Consider the following 17,683-nt stretch of genomic DNA (forward strand, 5'->3'; position numbering starts at 1 on the left):
AAGTCAGAGAAAAATTCAACTGTACCTATAACTAGGTCAAGCCCAAGGGAAACCACTATATAGGCTTAAAAAGTATCAAAGGATAAAGGAAAGAGAGCCAACATTATAGAAAAGTTGAGGAAGCCTACTCCAAAGACATTTAAGAGATTAAGAAAAAAGTACACACCTCATAAAGCTTTAGATAAGGAGATGAAAAAGTAAGAACTTGAGAAGAAGGAGGAAGAGATAGACAAAGTGGTGAACCCATTCAAGGAAGATAATGTAGAGGGAACTAAAGGGAAAAAAATGAGGCAAAAACAAAAGAAGAGTAATAAGATGTGTAGGAAACACAAATGTAGAGTGTCATTCCCTTACATGTTGATCAAGATAGTTAACAGGACTTAGTGAGCACCAAGGATGTTAAAGATAAAACAACATAGAGTATAAATCCTTTAACTAAGGATGACTTGAAGAAGATTATGCAAGAATCCACCAATTCAACACTTCTATTTAGTAACCCTATATTGGTGAGAGTTTGATGAAATTCAACAGGAAGAAGTTGCATCTATAAAGGAGATACAAAAAGATACATCAATTGTGCCCCCACCAACTATAGAGATATAAGATAAGGATTCCCATTATCTATAAATATATCATAGTTTAAATATGAACAAAATGGTATTACAACTAAGACGCCATCTATTATGCCAATTGTTGTCATTTAGATTAAAGAGGTAGAAGCACAATCTAGAGATACATCAATGTGAAACCTAAACAATTCAAGTTTATCAGTAGTAGTAACTATCAAGAATAATGGAACTAAATGCATAAGGGTTAGGAATGAAGTCCTTTACCTATACTACCACCATAGGGTGATGTTCAAAAAGAAGGAAAAAATATTGAAGAGTTGAAGTTGACTAATGAGGTTGACGAGAAAATTGCAATATAGACTCTCATTAGAATGCCAATTTCTACATCTCATCTCAAGAGTTACACTCTTCAGAGGCTAAGTAAAAATGTCACACCATTATAAATATCAAGGCCAATTTCTAGCACACCCAAGAGTTTTGAAGTTACATTATTTGAGGATGTATGTATATATGATATAATTGAATTACCAAATTTTGATATAAATACAACAATTGAAGACATGACCATTCTATAAGATGCTCTTTAGAGGAAAGAGAGGCACAAAATATTATGGAGGGAGCATAAGGAAAAGAAAGTTTTTTATGAGATTGAAGACATGTTTTTTGATGCTTTTAGTCTCCTAGAAATGAATGAAGGTAAGCCTATACTAGATAAACTTGTAACTATTATGGACAAGATAAAGGATGAACACCTAGATTCTAATATCAAATTATTAGAATGGTCAGAAAGAGAGTTTCATACCAAGGTTTTAGAGAATATATGTAGTTCCATTGCACTAAGAAAAGTTGATTTATCAACCAAGATGGAAAGTGTGAAAAAGGTGTTAGAGAACATTTTCACTTTCTACACAAAGTCATGCGATAGTGATCTATTCACTAAGGAAAATCAAAAGGCTATTGACTAGCTACAAGGAGATTTGAAACTCACAAGTACTAATATAAAACTATCTCCTAGTAATACTCAAATACACTGTTAGAGGTTACTGATGACCCAAAGTAGGCTTGTTATGTGGCAATAAAAAATATGCTAATATCAGATATTCTATGATTAGTATCTAGTCAATGGTAACTGCTCAGATGGAAGTGTTACATAAGGAACTAGCATTTGTTGATATTTTGATGAAGAAAGATTCAAAACTTTCTACACATGAAGGCTTAGTTGACCTAAATGCTAATCTTGAAATACATATCCATTCATTTGATGCAGTAAGTGATGATTGGGATGTAGCATTAAATATTATCATGGTGTTACACAAACCATTCTTGGATAAGCGCACTATATGTGTACAACCCAAATGACATAAGTTTAAAAAAGGGGGAATATGAATTCATTTTAGGAATTTTATTTAACCCCCAACCCATAGTAATCCAATCACTTAGGACCAATAACTTGGACTCAACAAAGGTACTACAAATAGTAATTTATACTTCAAAGTTAATTCTAAAAGCATTTTGATTAATGATTTCTTTGTGGATGATATCATTTTTGGTGGTGATAATAATATGAGTTTGGGTTTTTTAAATGAGATTCATAAGGAATTTGTGATGTCACTAACTAGTGAGATGAAGTTTTTTCTTGGTTTACAAAGATTTCTTAAACTAAGATGAACACTTTCATATCATATATTAAGTATGTAAATGAACTTGAAGAATTTTAATCCAATTGGAATGTTGATGGTTACTATATTAGTTTGACAAAGTATGACTAATCTAAGAGTATTAATTATACAATATATAGATCTATGATTAGAAGTTTTTAATGTTTATTCCATACAGGACTTGACATATCCAATGCATTAAATTTTTTGTCAAATATCGAGTTAATAAGAAGGAAACATATGTTGATGTTAAAAGAATTTTAAAATATTTGAAAGGAATAATGGATTATGGTATGATAGATATAATGATTTTATACATCATGTATATATTTATGAAAATTAGATAGGTATTATTGATGATAGGAGGAGAAATAGTGGAAGAGAATTCTTCTTTTGAATAAAATTATTGTTTTGGTTAGTAAAAAGACAAATTGTATTGCACATTTTATTTACAATGATAAATATATTTCGTTCGACATTAATTATACACCATTCATTTGACAAAAGAAAATTTTGAAGGATATGATATTTTTTTATAATGAACCAAATAATATTTGTGTCATTATTATTGTAACGAATCATGTGTTACATTCAATGATAAAACATATTTCAACCAAGCACCATTTATTGAGAGAGAAGATGAAAAAAGAAGAAGTTGTGTTGGAGTATGTAACTACTAATTACAAAAGGTTGACATACTTACAAATCCATTATGAGAATATTTCTTTGATTATTGTAGAGATATTCTTGGAGTGATGGTCCCTCATTTTCAAAACTAACTAATTTGTAGGATGAAATAAGTCTAGTAGTCTTAATTGACTTATCCTACATCTTGATTTGGTGTTTTTGGATGTTCTTCTAAGGGGGAGTAGTTATGTACATGAGTATTATTTATTTATGTGAAAGGTGTGCTGGACCTTTTCAAATAATCTAAAAGGGAGAGAAAGAGTCCAGTGAAAAATAAAGTAATCAAAGATAGTCATGGGAGAATTTCAAGAGAAGAGAAGAGATTTTCTGCATTGAAGGTTTTTCAACAAGAGATTGTTAGAGAGTGGAATTATTATTTTTTGTATTTGGCATTAATTTTAACATATTTTTTTATTAGTCAATAAATGTATTGATGATAAGTGTAGAGATAGGTTCAGTGGAGACATACTTTGATAAACCTAAGCATGTCAATATTATGGGGTTTTTTTTCTAGTGAGTCTACATGATATATATTTTATATTACATGTGTTTAGAGTAATATTTTGAGAAGCTAAAAAGATTGTTTTGAAGACTAATTATTGTTACTAAGAACTATTTTAGATAGTGGTTCAATGTTCTATTCATTAAGTTTTGGTGGAGCATAATTTTTGGTGTGTGATTAAGAATACTTTGTGAACATGAAAAATCATGTCTATATATAGATTTTCTAGAAGATTATTGGCTTGAATGTCATTTTTATCATTGGACAATCAAAGTGAATTCATCTCCTATTTTACTTAGTCAACAAACATGTTGTTTGGAATATTATGATTATATATTGGATGATGACATGTTAATTCTATTCAAAAGTAGTTATTTATGAAGGAATGATTTTTTTAATTTATGAAAAGTCTATTAGATAGTAATATCACTTACATTTAGTTTTGATTTTGATTTGATAGAAATATTGCATTGGTAAAATTCTAGATATCTCTCAATAGAGGTATTTTTTTTATGCAAAGTAGGTAGGCTAAATGAACCAATTCAAGTCTCCTAGCAACTTGTCAAGAGTACACACAAAAGAAGATACAAATATAGTAGCAAACAACCAACTTTATTCATGAATAAATATTATAGATTAGACAACTAATATGAATTATTGGTTGTGACTAGTACAAAGTATTACACTTCTAGAGCTCCAGGCTCATTTTCTTGAGACTTTCTTAAACTTCTACTATTCAAATTCCTTAAAACTTACTTCCCTATATCAAAAGTTAGTATGTTAGCTAGTTAATCACTAAATAGGTCCTACATTGGAGGAGAAAATAAAGAACCAAAAATGGATCAAAAGAGAATTTGTGCTCATAAGGATAAGTCCACACATGATCAAAGAGATGTTCACCAATTGTGAAAGATGCCACATCATCATATAAAACCATGATGGAAAAAAATCATGCTATGTTGGATAAACCAAAAGGAGAAAAGAATGCAAAGAAAGATGTAGAGAACTCCATGTAAAAACACCATTATATTTTGTGCACTTAGGATAAGGATTAGAAATTTGTGTACAGTAAGATTTCAACCATGTAAAACTTGAAACCACAAGAAGCATGACTAGTCTACGAAAAAAATAATGGTACAAAATATAGAGGATTGTTTTTGTTAATGCAAGATCTCTCATTGAACTAAAATGATCCTACCTAAAACACCTTGGGTAAATAAAGAACACATGTCCAAATTAAGAATCCTTGATGTTGTGACCTAAATTGTAAGATCTATTTAATCTTGTATTATCCAAGAAAAATCTTCAACTAGTTTATCTTTATACTAAACAATGTACTCCATGTTGTCTTTTCCTCTTATGTTCTTCCTTACTCCAGTATCCAAAACCCTTTCAATACTTTAAGTCTTCCTCTTCGGATAATCTAGGTTATATTTTAATTCCTCATCTAATTCAAAATACTCAAATATTTCAAAAATATTGGATATTGGAGAAATATACATTTACTCTGGTAAATCAACTTCAAAAATAGTTCTACTTTCAATTTTCTTCAAGATCTTACAAGGACCAAGCTTCTTTATTTTCAACTTATTATAGGTGCCAACTAGAAATCTGTTCTTCAAGTGAACCATAACTTCATCTTCAACATCAAAATATTTATGTCTTCTTCCTCTATCTTCCCTTTTTTAATACTCTTGATTACTAACTTGTAGATTGTCCCTTACTTCTTCATGAAAAAGTATTTATGAAATCTACAAATTCATCTACTTCAATACTCTCTTCATTTCAATACTCAAACCCCTCAACTCAAAATTTCCTTTAGGATGAGTTTCATTTATTTACTTAAAAACTTGTCTTCTTAGTACTCCTATTTATATAATTATTATATGACAACTCTTCTTGTGCTAAAATCAAGTCTCAAATAGCAAGCTTATCTCCAATCAAACATCTTAGCAAGTTTTCCAAAATCCATTTATAACTTTAGTTTGACCAATGTAAAATGAAATTTAATCTTGTTACTCAACTTCTTCCAAAGTGTCTTCTAAAAATAACCAATAAAATTAGAATCCATATCTAAAACATAGTATCTAGTAACCCATACAATCTTACAACTTTCTTAAAGAATAATTCAGCTACATGTACTACATTACATGTCTTCTTAGAAAAAATATCAACCACTACCTAAATAGAATCATTACCTCTCTAATTTATATGTAAGAAAAGAACAAATTCATACTAATATCTTTCAAAGGTTTATTTGGAACATGAAATAGTGAATAAAAACCCAAATTCTGACTGGTTTCTTTTAATGTTACACAAATTTTGCAACTCTTAACCATCTTCTAAACATATTTATATATCTGAGGCTTGCAATATCTATTAGAGACCATATTTATGATTTTATCAATTCCAAAATGTCTGCTAAGTTCTCCACTATGTTTCTCCTTCATGATGTTGTCCCTTGTAGATCCTCTAAGTATGTACTTGATTGGATTCCTTGAGAAAATATATCTTCGAGAATAGAATAATCAATCCACTTATCTTGTTCACTTGTCATTTGATTATTAAAAGCCTTCTAATGTTCTAAAAAATTAGGATCAGTTTCATTCAATTATTTCAAATTAATAAAAATAAGTACTTTAACTCTCATTTTTGTCAACAGATTCCTTCCTCTAATCAAATCATCAACTACTATGCTTGATTGTTCACTTCTACATTTTGACACAAAGGAAAAGTTATAAAAATATTCTACCCATTTCATGTGTCTTTAATATTGACTGATGGAAGTATAAGCAAGATAAGAAGATACTGAGATGGGGGGGGGGGGGGGGGTGTAGGGGTGGTAAATCAAAATCTTAAGCACTTTTAATTTTCATGATTTCATTTACATATTCACTAGGTATCTTGTGCATGTAAAACCTATAATAATAAACTTAATATACCTTGTAAATATGATCTATCACATGCATGACAATAAATACATAACACAATATTTGTTACCTAGAAACCCTCCAAGGTGAAGGTAAAATTGGGGTGTAGATGGCATCCACAAATCTTCACTACTATAGTAATAAAGTTAACCTATTAGGACTATAACGTTTAATCATAATATATGATCATATTAAAAGTGTTTCAGATTTCTATGTGTCACCTTCTTAGAGGATTTAACACTTACAATAAAGTAAGGACTTTTTTAGGGGATTTACAAAGATCTATTAAGACCAATCTATTAAGAGATTTATCCTAATTCAATTTGGTTAGAACTAATTGAGTACTTGACTCTCAATATTCTTTGTAATTTGATTCTAAGTCTTCTCCTTGCTAATTGATTCTCTCTTCTAATATGATAATACTTTTCTTCCCCTTCACTACTCAGATTAGGTCACTTTTTTCTATTAAGACATAACAAAACTCTTTCACAACCTTTTGATCTGATCTCAATCTTTCACTTCATCATTTGCATATTTCTCCTTGTTTGCATGCACACTCTTCTCTTCTCATCTCATCACCACATGATTTAGGTTAAGATATTCTCTATTCAACGAGTTTTGTAAATGTTTCCTTAATTAGCCTCCTTATTTGAATCATTGATCACAAAATACAGGGATCTATGATCCATATCATTAACATGTAAAGCTCTTTGTAACAACCTCTATATATATTAAGTGTTCCTTCTATGTTGGCTTGAAACTAATTTACCTCAAAATATGTATCATTTTTTCCTTTTATGTAAACTCTACATTGCTCAACCTTTACTATTTTTTGATACTCAACATTGTTGTTGCTCAGTCTATATTATGCTTAATAGTTGTATGCTTGAAACTACTTAGTTGATGTTGAGATCAGCTTGTATAGAAAATAATCAATGACCATACACTTACTTAGCTCCTATAGAGCTCATTACATACTTATGTACATTACTTGGTATATATAAAGTAGCTCAGTTGTAGTGATGACCATCTAACTTTTCTTAGTAAATGACTAAGTGTTTGACACTAAAAGACAATAATAGTTAGAGATACCAAAAACCTCCTCCTTTTTCCATTAGTGGAAAAATACTATCATATTTAAATTATTACAAATACAATGAAATATTGAGCTCTCCCCTAAGTCTTATGACTTATGTCCAAAAAATGAATAGGACAAAAATTTCATTTTCCCCTTCAAAAAATCCATTTCCCCCTTATTTTTGAACACTTATGTCATGGCTATTGGGGTTTAATGGGTGGTAGAAAACCATAATTATCAATGAATATATAATAAACATTGGTGATCTTTTACACTACATGATCCCATGTGGTACTTGCAACCTCCGAAATTTTATTCTACAATTGTAATCTTGTAGCTAGGTCAATTAAGCTATTAGCCATTGAAATATTGTGATCTTCTTTGATAATATCCTAGGCTGATTGCATCTCCCTTTTCATGACCTCCAAATGAGGTATTATAATTTCTTGAGTAGAGATTAATTTAGATCTCATGCTATTGTTAAATTTTTGAAGCTTATCCAATATGCCCTGATCATTTAGAAAAGTATTGTAATGATTAATACTAGATCTTGCTAACTCTAAAATAATGTTGTTGGATCTCTTCATCTTATCTTGAATCTGGTGTATTTGTGCTTGAATATCATTGTAAATCTTGGCATGTCTAAATAAATTTTTTAATTTCTATATAAGTTATATCATAACCTATACACGCTCTTGTAATTACACTTTCTTCTTGGCAATGGTTATGAAAACTGTATCCACAACCTTATTCTTGAATCTTCTAGCTAAGCAATCTATCAACTTTTCATTTCATTCCATATTACCAACATTCACTTCTTCAATAATATTTACAAGCTAGACAATGATTGGGGCTTCTTCATCAAAAAATTGTGAATAGAGGTAAAAATGATGATGTGTGCATATAGGGGTAAATATGATATGAGGGGGAATATAGGATCTTCCAAAAGGAATGATCCAAATTGATTAACCACAATGAAGTGATCAATGTACAAATGAATCAAACAATAGGAAATATGAAGAAAATGGAAATCCTATAATCTACTATAGAAATTAAATACTTGAAACCTTGAACAAATAAAAGACAAATACTAACCTCAAAATAGAGAAAATCTGGAAAATGTTGGTTTTTGATGTCTGCATATAGTTTTAAGGAATTCTATAACTTGCTCTAGACTATAAATTTTGAGAGGGAGAAAACCTAGAAAATGTTTGTCATTTTGAGGGTTGGTCAACCTTGACCCAAATAGTGGGGCACAATCTTACCCCAGGGCACGATCTTAGCCCAAGGCACAATTGTACCCCAAAATGTTGACCTTGACCTACACAGCTCTGACAAAAATCTCATTTGTGGATTCCTACAAGTTTAGTGAAAAGGGTATCCAAATATGCATTATAATTCATTGTCGTGTACCTATACCTAACAAGAAAATTATTTTTTGATAAGGGGGTTTTCCTTGGTCAAACATTATTTTGGAATCAACCTTGCAATATAATTAAAATTCTAATATGAATACACAAAGTAAATGGAACTATTCACCTTGCTTATATTGAAATCCTTATGGATGATTTGAATCCTTGAATCACAAGTATGGATTCTCCAAATGAATATAGGATGTATCAAATCAATGGCATAAGATCTTCAACACCAAAACTAAATGGTTTTCTGCATAGGAAAAGGCTTGGATGAATATGGATGTGGATGGATAAATCTTCAACAAGTGGGCTCCATATAGATTTAATCCTTCAATGAGTAAAAATGGATCTCTTTGATGAATTAAATGCTTGAATACTTGAATAATTGAACACTTGATAATGGATCATCTAGTATAATGTCTCCTTATGAAAAGTAGATGTAAAATTTTTATAATAAGTGGATCTCAATTTGATAAATAGTGGATCTCAAAATGAGAGAAGAAGGTGTCCTTATATAGATATCTAGGGAACAAACTTCTAGAGAAGCCCAACATTGGAGAATTAAATACCAATTAACCTTAACCTAAAGAAATGAACCTATATTAAATGAAATTTAAGAGTTTACCATTCTAAAACCCAAAATAATTGACCCAAAAGTAGAAAATGAAACTTTTCAAAGCCTAATATTTTGAAATCACCTAAATTTGAAAATTGGACCTAGGTTCAAGGATGAGGTTGACCCTACCCTAGGTCAAGGTGGAGGTTGACCTTGACCCTTTACATCATCCTTGAACCAAAATGCCAAATTCATTAGTTTCATAGATAAAGTTGTTAGAAAGAGGCTAGAAACAGGGAGAGAAGTAGAACATGGGGAAAACAACTAGATCCATGAAAAGACCTATTCAAGGTTCTTGACATGACACTAGATCACTTACTTAGAGGTCTAAATTCTCTTAACATGGAAGTGCTTCCATTTTAAGATGATACAATAAGCTCCCACTTTAGCAAGAGTGTGGACTCTATTGGTGTTTTAAAACTACCAAGTTGATCTAAAACCCAATACTAGGATGCAAAAGAAAAAAATTGGTCTAAGGGCTAGCTATTTCTTATCTTCAAATAAATTTTATTTAGATCTAGACCAACTTCAACAAAATGATAGAGATTCTCTACACTTTAGGCTTTACAGGACCAAGGTGGGTGAACCTTAGGAATGAAAATGTGATTGGTTTTATGATTCTTTCTTTAAACATGTGCTCATTGATATTGTTCTTTAAAATCTATCCCCTATAGTAGAAAATGGTCACAATTCTTCTTAGATTTGTACTAAATCCCTAATTATAATAGCTTACTATAATTCAGAGAGATACTATTATAATAAGTACTGACCAACAGTTTGATTCTTCATAAAAAGCCATAAATATTGATTTGATTTTAATTTGTTCTTTGTGCCACCATTTGAACTTAACTATTTCCATCTAAATTAATGATTAGTTCCTTATCCATTTTTATAAAAAGTCTAACCAATAAAACTTGACCTATTTAATTATCTTACAACTAAATTACCAACAGTTAACCCTAAACCTTATTCTTATGATATCCCTCTTATATGACTAGAAAACCTACCAATTTATTAAAGCACTTAATTCCTTGAATTAAAAAGAAATATTAAACTGATATATAACCTATCTTAGTTGTATTAAATCACATTAACCTTTCTCAACCATTCCCAAAATAACCAACATACGAAATGGAGACATATTTTAGAGACATCAATATTGTAGAACATTCCTTTGTATTAATTTTCCTTGAAAACCATACAATAATGGCATAAACTTAAGAATAATTCAAGATATGACAAATAGTCATTAAATATTTACTTGTATTCTCAGATTTTAAAATGAAAACAACACAAAAAATTGACACAAATACTAATTGGATTGACTGCAACATAGCATAAACACTAAAATTTTATAGACTTCAAACCCTCACTCCACATCTTCGAAATTCTTTTATAGGAAGAATTGCAACAAGCTTTATATGGGAGGAAACATTTAAAAAATTCATAAATATAAAGATATCTATATTGTTACATTGCAAATATTCTTTTTATTTGGATCAAAATTCTAGATGCAATTTCAAAACTAGTAGGTGACACATTTAGTAGGTGTCTTTAAAATAATTTTGTTTATCTTTAGGCTCCTATCATTTTCCTTTCCTTTTCATTGTTCCCTTTGTCTCCTCTACCTTTAACTACATCCTTGAACAACCTAGTCACTATCAATAGATGTTATCGCCTTTATGTCTAGAATGATTTCCCAAATGGCAATATTAGTATCCACATTAGGCCATGTGGCATCCCAAATGGTATTTAACTAATCTATGCACTTATTCCATTTAGTGTCAATTATTGTGCTTAATACTCTAGTAACCTTGCTCATATTTGACTCAATTCTAAATACAAAATCAATCATGTCATAGTGGACTATTACATCTATCTCATTATTGCAATAAGCAATAAACCTTGGATGCCTCAAAATATCCTCAAAAGAGGAAGACCATTCCTTCCATTTTTTTTGTATTCCTTCCATTTTTTTTGTAACTCCATTAACATCTAGGATAGTAGGAGTATAAATTGTAATCTCAATGGAAATTATCTTCATCTTACCTTGCATTATTTACATTTTACTTGAGGGAAAACCATGTAATTCCTTTACTCTATTAATCATCTTCCTAGAACTAATGATTACCACCTTGGGAAATTCTTTCTTTTGAGGTAATAGGGGAACCAAGCTATCAAAAACTTGTGTGTATGACCCCCATGTTGTAAAAAAAGGGGATACTAGGGCTAATGCTTTGAAGCATTTAAATTCATCTCCTTGCATAGAGATATAGTTGCTATGCGCATTTTGTGAAACAATCTGCAAGGCACCTATCTTGTGCATCATCAAGCTCTAAATTGTCTTGATTTCTACCTCCTTAGTAGCATCCCATTCATAAATGTCTATTTTCTAGTTCTCTCCCATGTTTTTTGTATCAGATTTTGTCTAGGCTTCTTGGTGTTTCACCTCTGTGATGGGCCTTGCAATATTTCTAGGGCTTCTTGCCTCTTCTTCTAGGGCAACTAGTCTTTGCTCTAGGACATAAGTCCTCTTAAGTTCTTCCTCATACTTTTGTCTAGCATCAATGCATATGGTGTATATCTAATATAGTTATTCTTACAACATATCCAATTTTCTCTTCCCCATCAATGATGTTTTGTTCATCAGGTTATGGATTTGGTCACTAAACACAATAGTGATATTCCAAAATATTATATTTCCCTGGGGGGAATATTTTAAGTCCATAAGGGTTGGATTATTTCCCTCAAGAGCCATACTAAATATAGCCATTATCTTCCTATAAATGTTGAAACTAAACCCCTACAACTCACTAGCAATATTGGTCTCTTCAAAAGAGACTGATTTGTGTTGTCTTGTCTAGCATGAAGGATGAACTAATATCCCATCCTAGGAAAAGAAGCATCCCACTTCTTGTAACTAGTTCTCTAGCCTCTTCAAAAGTGAGGATCTCACTATTAGTTTCATACTCTTACAACCTTTGCACTAATTCTATAGTCTTCTCTAGGGAATCTCCTAGGGGAAGTCACAAGGTAAGCTCATTTTGTTTGACTCTATATAGGAATAAATTGAATTCATCTAATTTGATGAATTCATCATCCTTCATGAATTCTTGAGCCTAAATTATTTTCTCATCCAACATCTAAATTTTTAATTTAATATTATTGGGGATTTTCTCATATTCCCCATCTTGCTTCAACAAGAAATTATGCTTTATTATATTAAAGAATTGGGATCCCCTAAGAAACTTTGTAGTGCCTTACCTCTGACCTTATCAGGGATGTCATTTATTTTTTTGTTTCTTTCTCATGTGTTCCCATGAAGAGCTCTCTAGATGATTATCTTCTATGTCAATAGTAATAACATCCTCCTACTAAGGGGCTTGTGGCTCTACACTGTCTCTAATCTCTACAGGTACTTGTCCCATTATTTGGTAAAAATTATACAGACACTTATTATACTTGTCCAAGTATGTTGATTTATAGTAAAAACCCTAGAGAGATGGATCTATTGCCTTCATGGCTTCCTCTATTCTCATTACCTCTCTCCATTTGTAGGCTCTATCTCTATAGGCCTCTATGTCTAAGCAATTCATTATACAATACTCTTCCTAATTTGGCTTACTCATAGGGAGGGTATACTTTCTCATCTATTTAAGAACATGCCTCACCAAATAATTTGGATCATAGGCCTTGATAGGGGTTGTAGGGAGCATAAATTCAGCAATGCATTTATCTATCTCTTCTATTTCATCTTTCCCTATCACAAAATCCCCTATTTTGGCATTTCTAGCTACAAAAAGAGCATTTGTTAACAACAAGGCCTAAATACTCCATATTCATCATAAGAAATTTCTAGAAGAATTCTATCTAACCTAATCTTTATAGAATATAATTAGATAGCACATGAGGGGGCTGAGGAGACCCAAAAACCCTTATTATTGAAAAATTTCCAAATAGAAAAATACTAGCCCAATCATGGCTCAATACCCTCCTCCCATTAGGAAAAGGAGATGGTCTTATTAATATTCTCACTCCCCTAGGTATCCTCTCACTAATATTAGCTAGCATGTTTGAAAGTGGAAAAAGAAAATATTATAGAAATCAATAGAACTAGCATAAGGATAAAACCTTTTCCAGAAGCAAATCCACAATTGCATGGTCAAGTTTAATCCATTCTCCTTAGTGGATTCAATGAAGTCTAGATTAGTATGCCCTATGTTCTTGTAAAGAATGATGTGCATTAGTAATGAGTAATATAAGAACCTAAAATTTTCCAATTCTCCCTTCTGAGCTACCATAATCTCTTCATGCATCGTGCTAATGATGTATTCAACAAAGTCATATCTAGTATTATGAATTGGGTTTTAAACATCTATAGTCATAATGTAGATATATCCAAGGGCATTCATGGTGTAATCTACTCAAGCACCAATTTGTTGATTCTAAAAAATGGTGTATTTGAAGTATTTGTAGAAGAATTCAAGTGGTATAAGTTCTTCTACCTTCTTTGGTTGTTTTCCCTTCTCCTTCTTGTCTTTAGGGACATGTCTTCTCATAACCCTTCAAGTAAAGAATCTTTCCTTTCTCAATTGGCCTAATCATAGGCCCCCCTAGGTCAAATTCTTAAATAAAAATCTTCCTATCTAGCCTACATAAAATACTCATATCCTTCCTATAAAATCCTTTAGTTTTAGGATTGTAAGATCTAATCAACAACTTCATCAGATCGATATCTACTATTACCTTTGGCATTATCAAATTTTCCATGTTTTTGACCTAAGGGTTGCAAATTGGTGATTTCTCAAATCTATTTTTATAAAAATACCAAAAGAGCTCATTCCCATTGGTATCAGGGATAATAGTATCTCTATAGAAAGAGTATGCATCTTTGAAAATATGTGCATTCATATTTTGAGCATGAGAAGAACCTAGAAGGAAGTATACCCACTCCTCTACATATGAACTAGCCAACTTTGGTTTGGCCTTCTAAGTGACCTATGACGATTCTTCTACATCAACCCTAGCTATTATCATACCTTCTTCTTGTTACATGACTTCTAAAATAATTTTCTTTAAATAATATCTATTGATATCAACTTTCAAAAACTTTGAATATCTCTACAAATTTTAGAAATCTCCTAGAGCTCAAGCTTCTGTCTCTAGATTGTGAAAAATACTTTAGCACATAAAATTTTTATATCAACTTATTAATAGAGAAAAATGAAGTAGAGTGATCATTTATGTGTCTTTATGTCAACGTATGAAAAAAATCCTCAAATTATGCAAAAATGCCAAAATCTGCTTGTAGTGTCAGCCTTTCAAATCTTTTTATGCACTTTTTGACAAGACATTTCTTTTAAATCATAATGAGCTCTTAAAAGTTACTTTTTTGCTTTAAAAATCATGCTTGTGACCCAATGACTAAATTTATTTATTATGTTATTTTCATGTTATATCTTAAAATTTAACATTGACAACCAAATGACCATTGCTTCATGCTTTTGTCATTGCTCCACAGTCTAGTTAATGTTTTTGGTTGTTAATTGCATGACTAAGCACCTTAAGGATTTGATCCCTTTGAAATCTTTAATCATGTGGTCACTCCATGTCATTAACATTTTCACTTACTATTTGCAACCATGTGAATCCCCTTAACAATCACAAAGTCATAGATTTGCACACCTTTCTTGGTTTTGGGCTTTTCTTGCCACAACCATGTGATCAAAGGTTTTGTTTGTAGTTTAATTTAAAATTTCCCACAATCATGACTTATCTTAACTGATAAAAAAATTGGCTCTCGACCATATGAGAAAAGGATTCTTCATGTTATTTTAACTTGGTCGCCACTTCTTGACTCATCTCTATTAACATCACTTTTAACACTATAAGAGTGCATCTACTTATGCTCTACTTTCATTCTGGTTGTATTGCATGGTCATTATCTAATCATGTCTTATAATTACTAGCCATGTGGCCATGCTTTCAAATTCCTTTTAGTCTTTTTTACCAAGTCATGACTTATCTTTCTCACTAGTTACTTAATACCAAAACTACATGATTAGACATGTTTTTCCTTCAATCTAATCATATTACCTAGTCGTGGTCTAAAAGTACATACATATTTTTACTGCACAATCATGTGAACTAGTATCTTCTTGAACTTCATAACTTTCTTTTCCAAGTTGCAGTTCATCCTACATATCATGACTTGTCTACCATGACCATGCAACTAAAGATAATTTTAAGTGTTTTAGCTTGGTCATTCCATCGTAGTCAAATCTTCTAAGCACTTGGTCACCCCTATGACCATGCAAATAAAGGTTCGTTATGCACTTCTAACCACTTTCATATAGTCACAATCATCCTTTAGTCTTTATCTTATGAGCCCCTGATAGTGTGAACATAATAGTTTGCCTAGTCACAATGAAAATTCATTATACCTTTCACATTTAAGTGATCACATGATTGAGGCTTCATAGGTTGTTTCACTCATTCGTAGTGTAAAAGGCATCTCAGCATTTGACTGTTATGACTAAGTGATCAAAGGAAACTTCACTACTTCATCAGGTCACACTATAAAATTATACTATCTTATGATAAGCTTCAACTATGTAATCAACTTGGTCACCTGGTTGCATACTTAACAACTTTATGAGCTCACTTTAAAATGCCAAAAAAATTTATAACAAGATACAACCATTTAAAAATTATGAAAATTAAAAAGCTCAAGAAGGGTGTGGATCAAGGGTTTGCTAGGTTAAAACATATTTTATGAAGTTCAAGTAAATCCTAAATTGTAGGAATGGGAATTTTTTATTAGATTAGGATTTTCAACAAAGGATTAAAAACAAAATATAGAAAATCCTAGATACACAATAGAACTTCACTTGACATTTTCACTTCAAAGAAATTTAGAATTTTTTGCATAGTGAAATGAGGGCTAAAAAACTTGATGCAAACTCTTGGTAAAGTACATCATAATGAAAACATAATCTTATTAAAATCAAATGGACAAAGAGATCCTTATGTTAGAAACAATAGTTCACCAAGATAACTATGAAGGGGGTGAATCAATTATCTAATAATTAAAACATTTATCTTCTTTAAACACACTTAACCATTCAAGCATAGTAAACAACAACCATAATAAAATGCACATAGAAAATTACACTAGATATGTTGACTAGGGGAACCCTTGATTAGAGGGAAAACCTCGATGGGAATGATGCCCACAAGATGATGTACTAATATAAATATTCCTTGTTAGAGGATGGATTCTATTAGGATTCTATTACAATATTTAGTACATAGAGTTCCTATTAGGAGACTTTGAATCCCTGGTAGGAGATTCCAACCATGTTAGGAGTTGTGCCAACCCTATTAGGAGTTGTAGTATAATGTATGCAAGATGAGTTCATTGCCCAAACATGCAATTTTAACTAAAATAAGAGTTCACTACTCAAACATGTAATTTACTATTATCTTCCTCTGTCCTCTATTCTATCAATCAAACCAATCACTATTAGACCTTATAGACTAGGTCGCAAACCTTGGATCATTCAACAAAACCTTGGCAATAAAGTTTACTTCACTTCTGCACTACTCTACTCAACTTCGTATTCTACTATCTTTGTTGCTTATCATCAATATAATTCATGTCATACTTGATAAAGAAAACTGCCATTTATTTATACCAAGTCCTCAAAACAATTCCCTGAGTTAGCTATTAGACCTTCTCAATTAATTATTATAGGAACACATTAAGAACACATTACACTTAGCAATAACTTAAACCTGTCGCCTTTCAACTTGAATAACCTTTTGTACACACAATATTATGATAAGATAACTTAGCACATCATCCTTAACATGTCTTCTCCACATCCTCAACCTTGATCCTTATAATATCAATTCTAATCAGAGATATAACAAGTTTACCAGAATATTACTCTGTAAACTCTATCTTAGAACAAACATCATGAAAAATTACATAACTTCTTCTAGACTTATCCTTTTTTCTTCTAACATTAACTACATATACTAGATACTCATAACCATCTCTCATAACCTCAAATGGTTAGAATACTCAACTGTCCATCTGTACCAACTTGATATTCCTACTATTCTTCTCATATACCACATAAAACTGCTATGTTGATATCAATGAAAAACTTAGTCATGAATGTAACATATCATCAGAGTAACATATCTACAATACTCCCCCA

The sequence above is a fragment of the Cupressus sempervirens genome, chromosome 2, assembly GCF_028749045.1.
Source record: "Cupressus sempervirens isolate cs-2001-9-10 chromosome 2, ASM2874904v1, whole genome shotgun sequence".
Classification (NCBI taxonomy): Eukaryota; Viridiplantae; Streptophyta; class Pinopsida; order Cupressales; family Cupressaceae; genus Cupressus; species Cupressus sempervirens.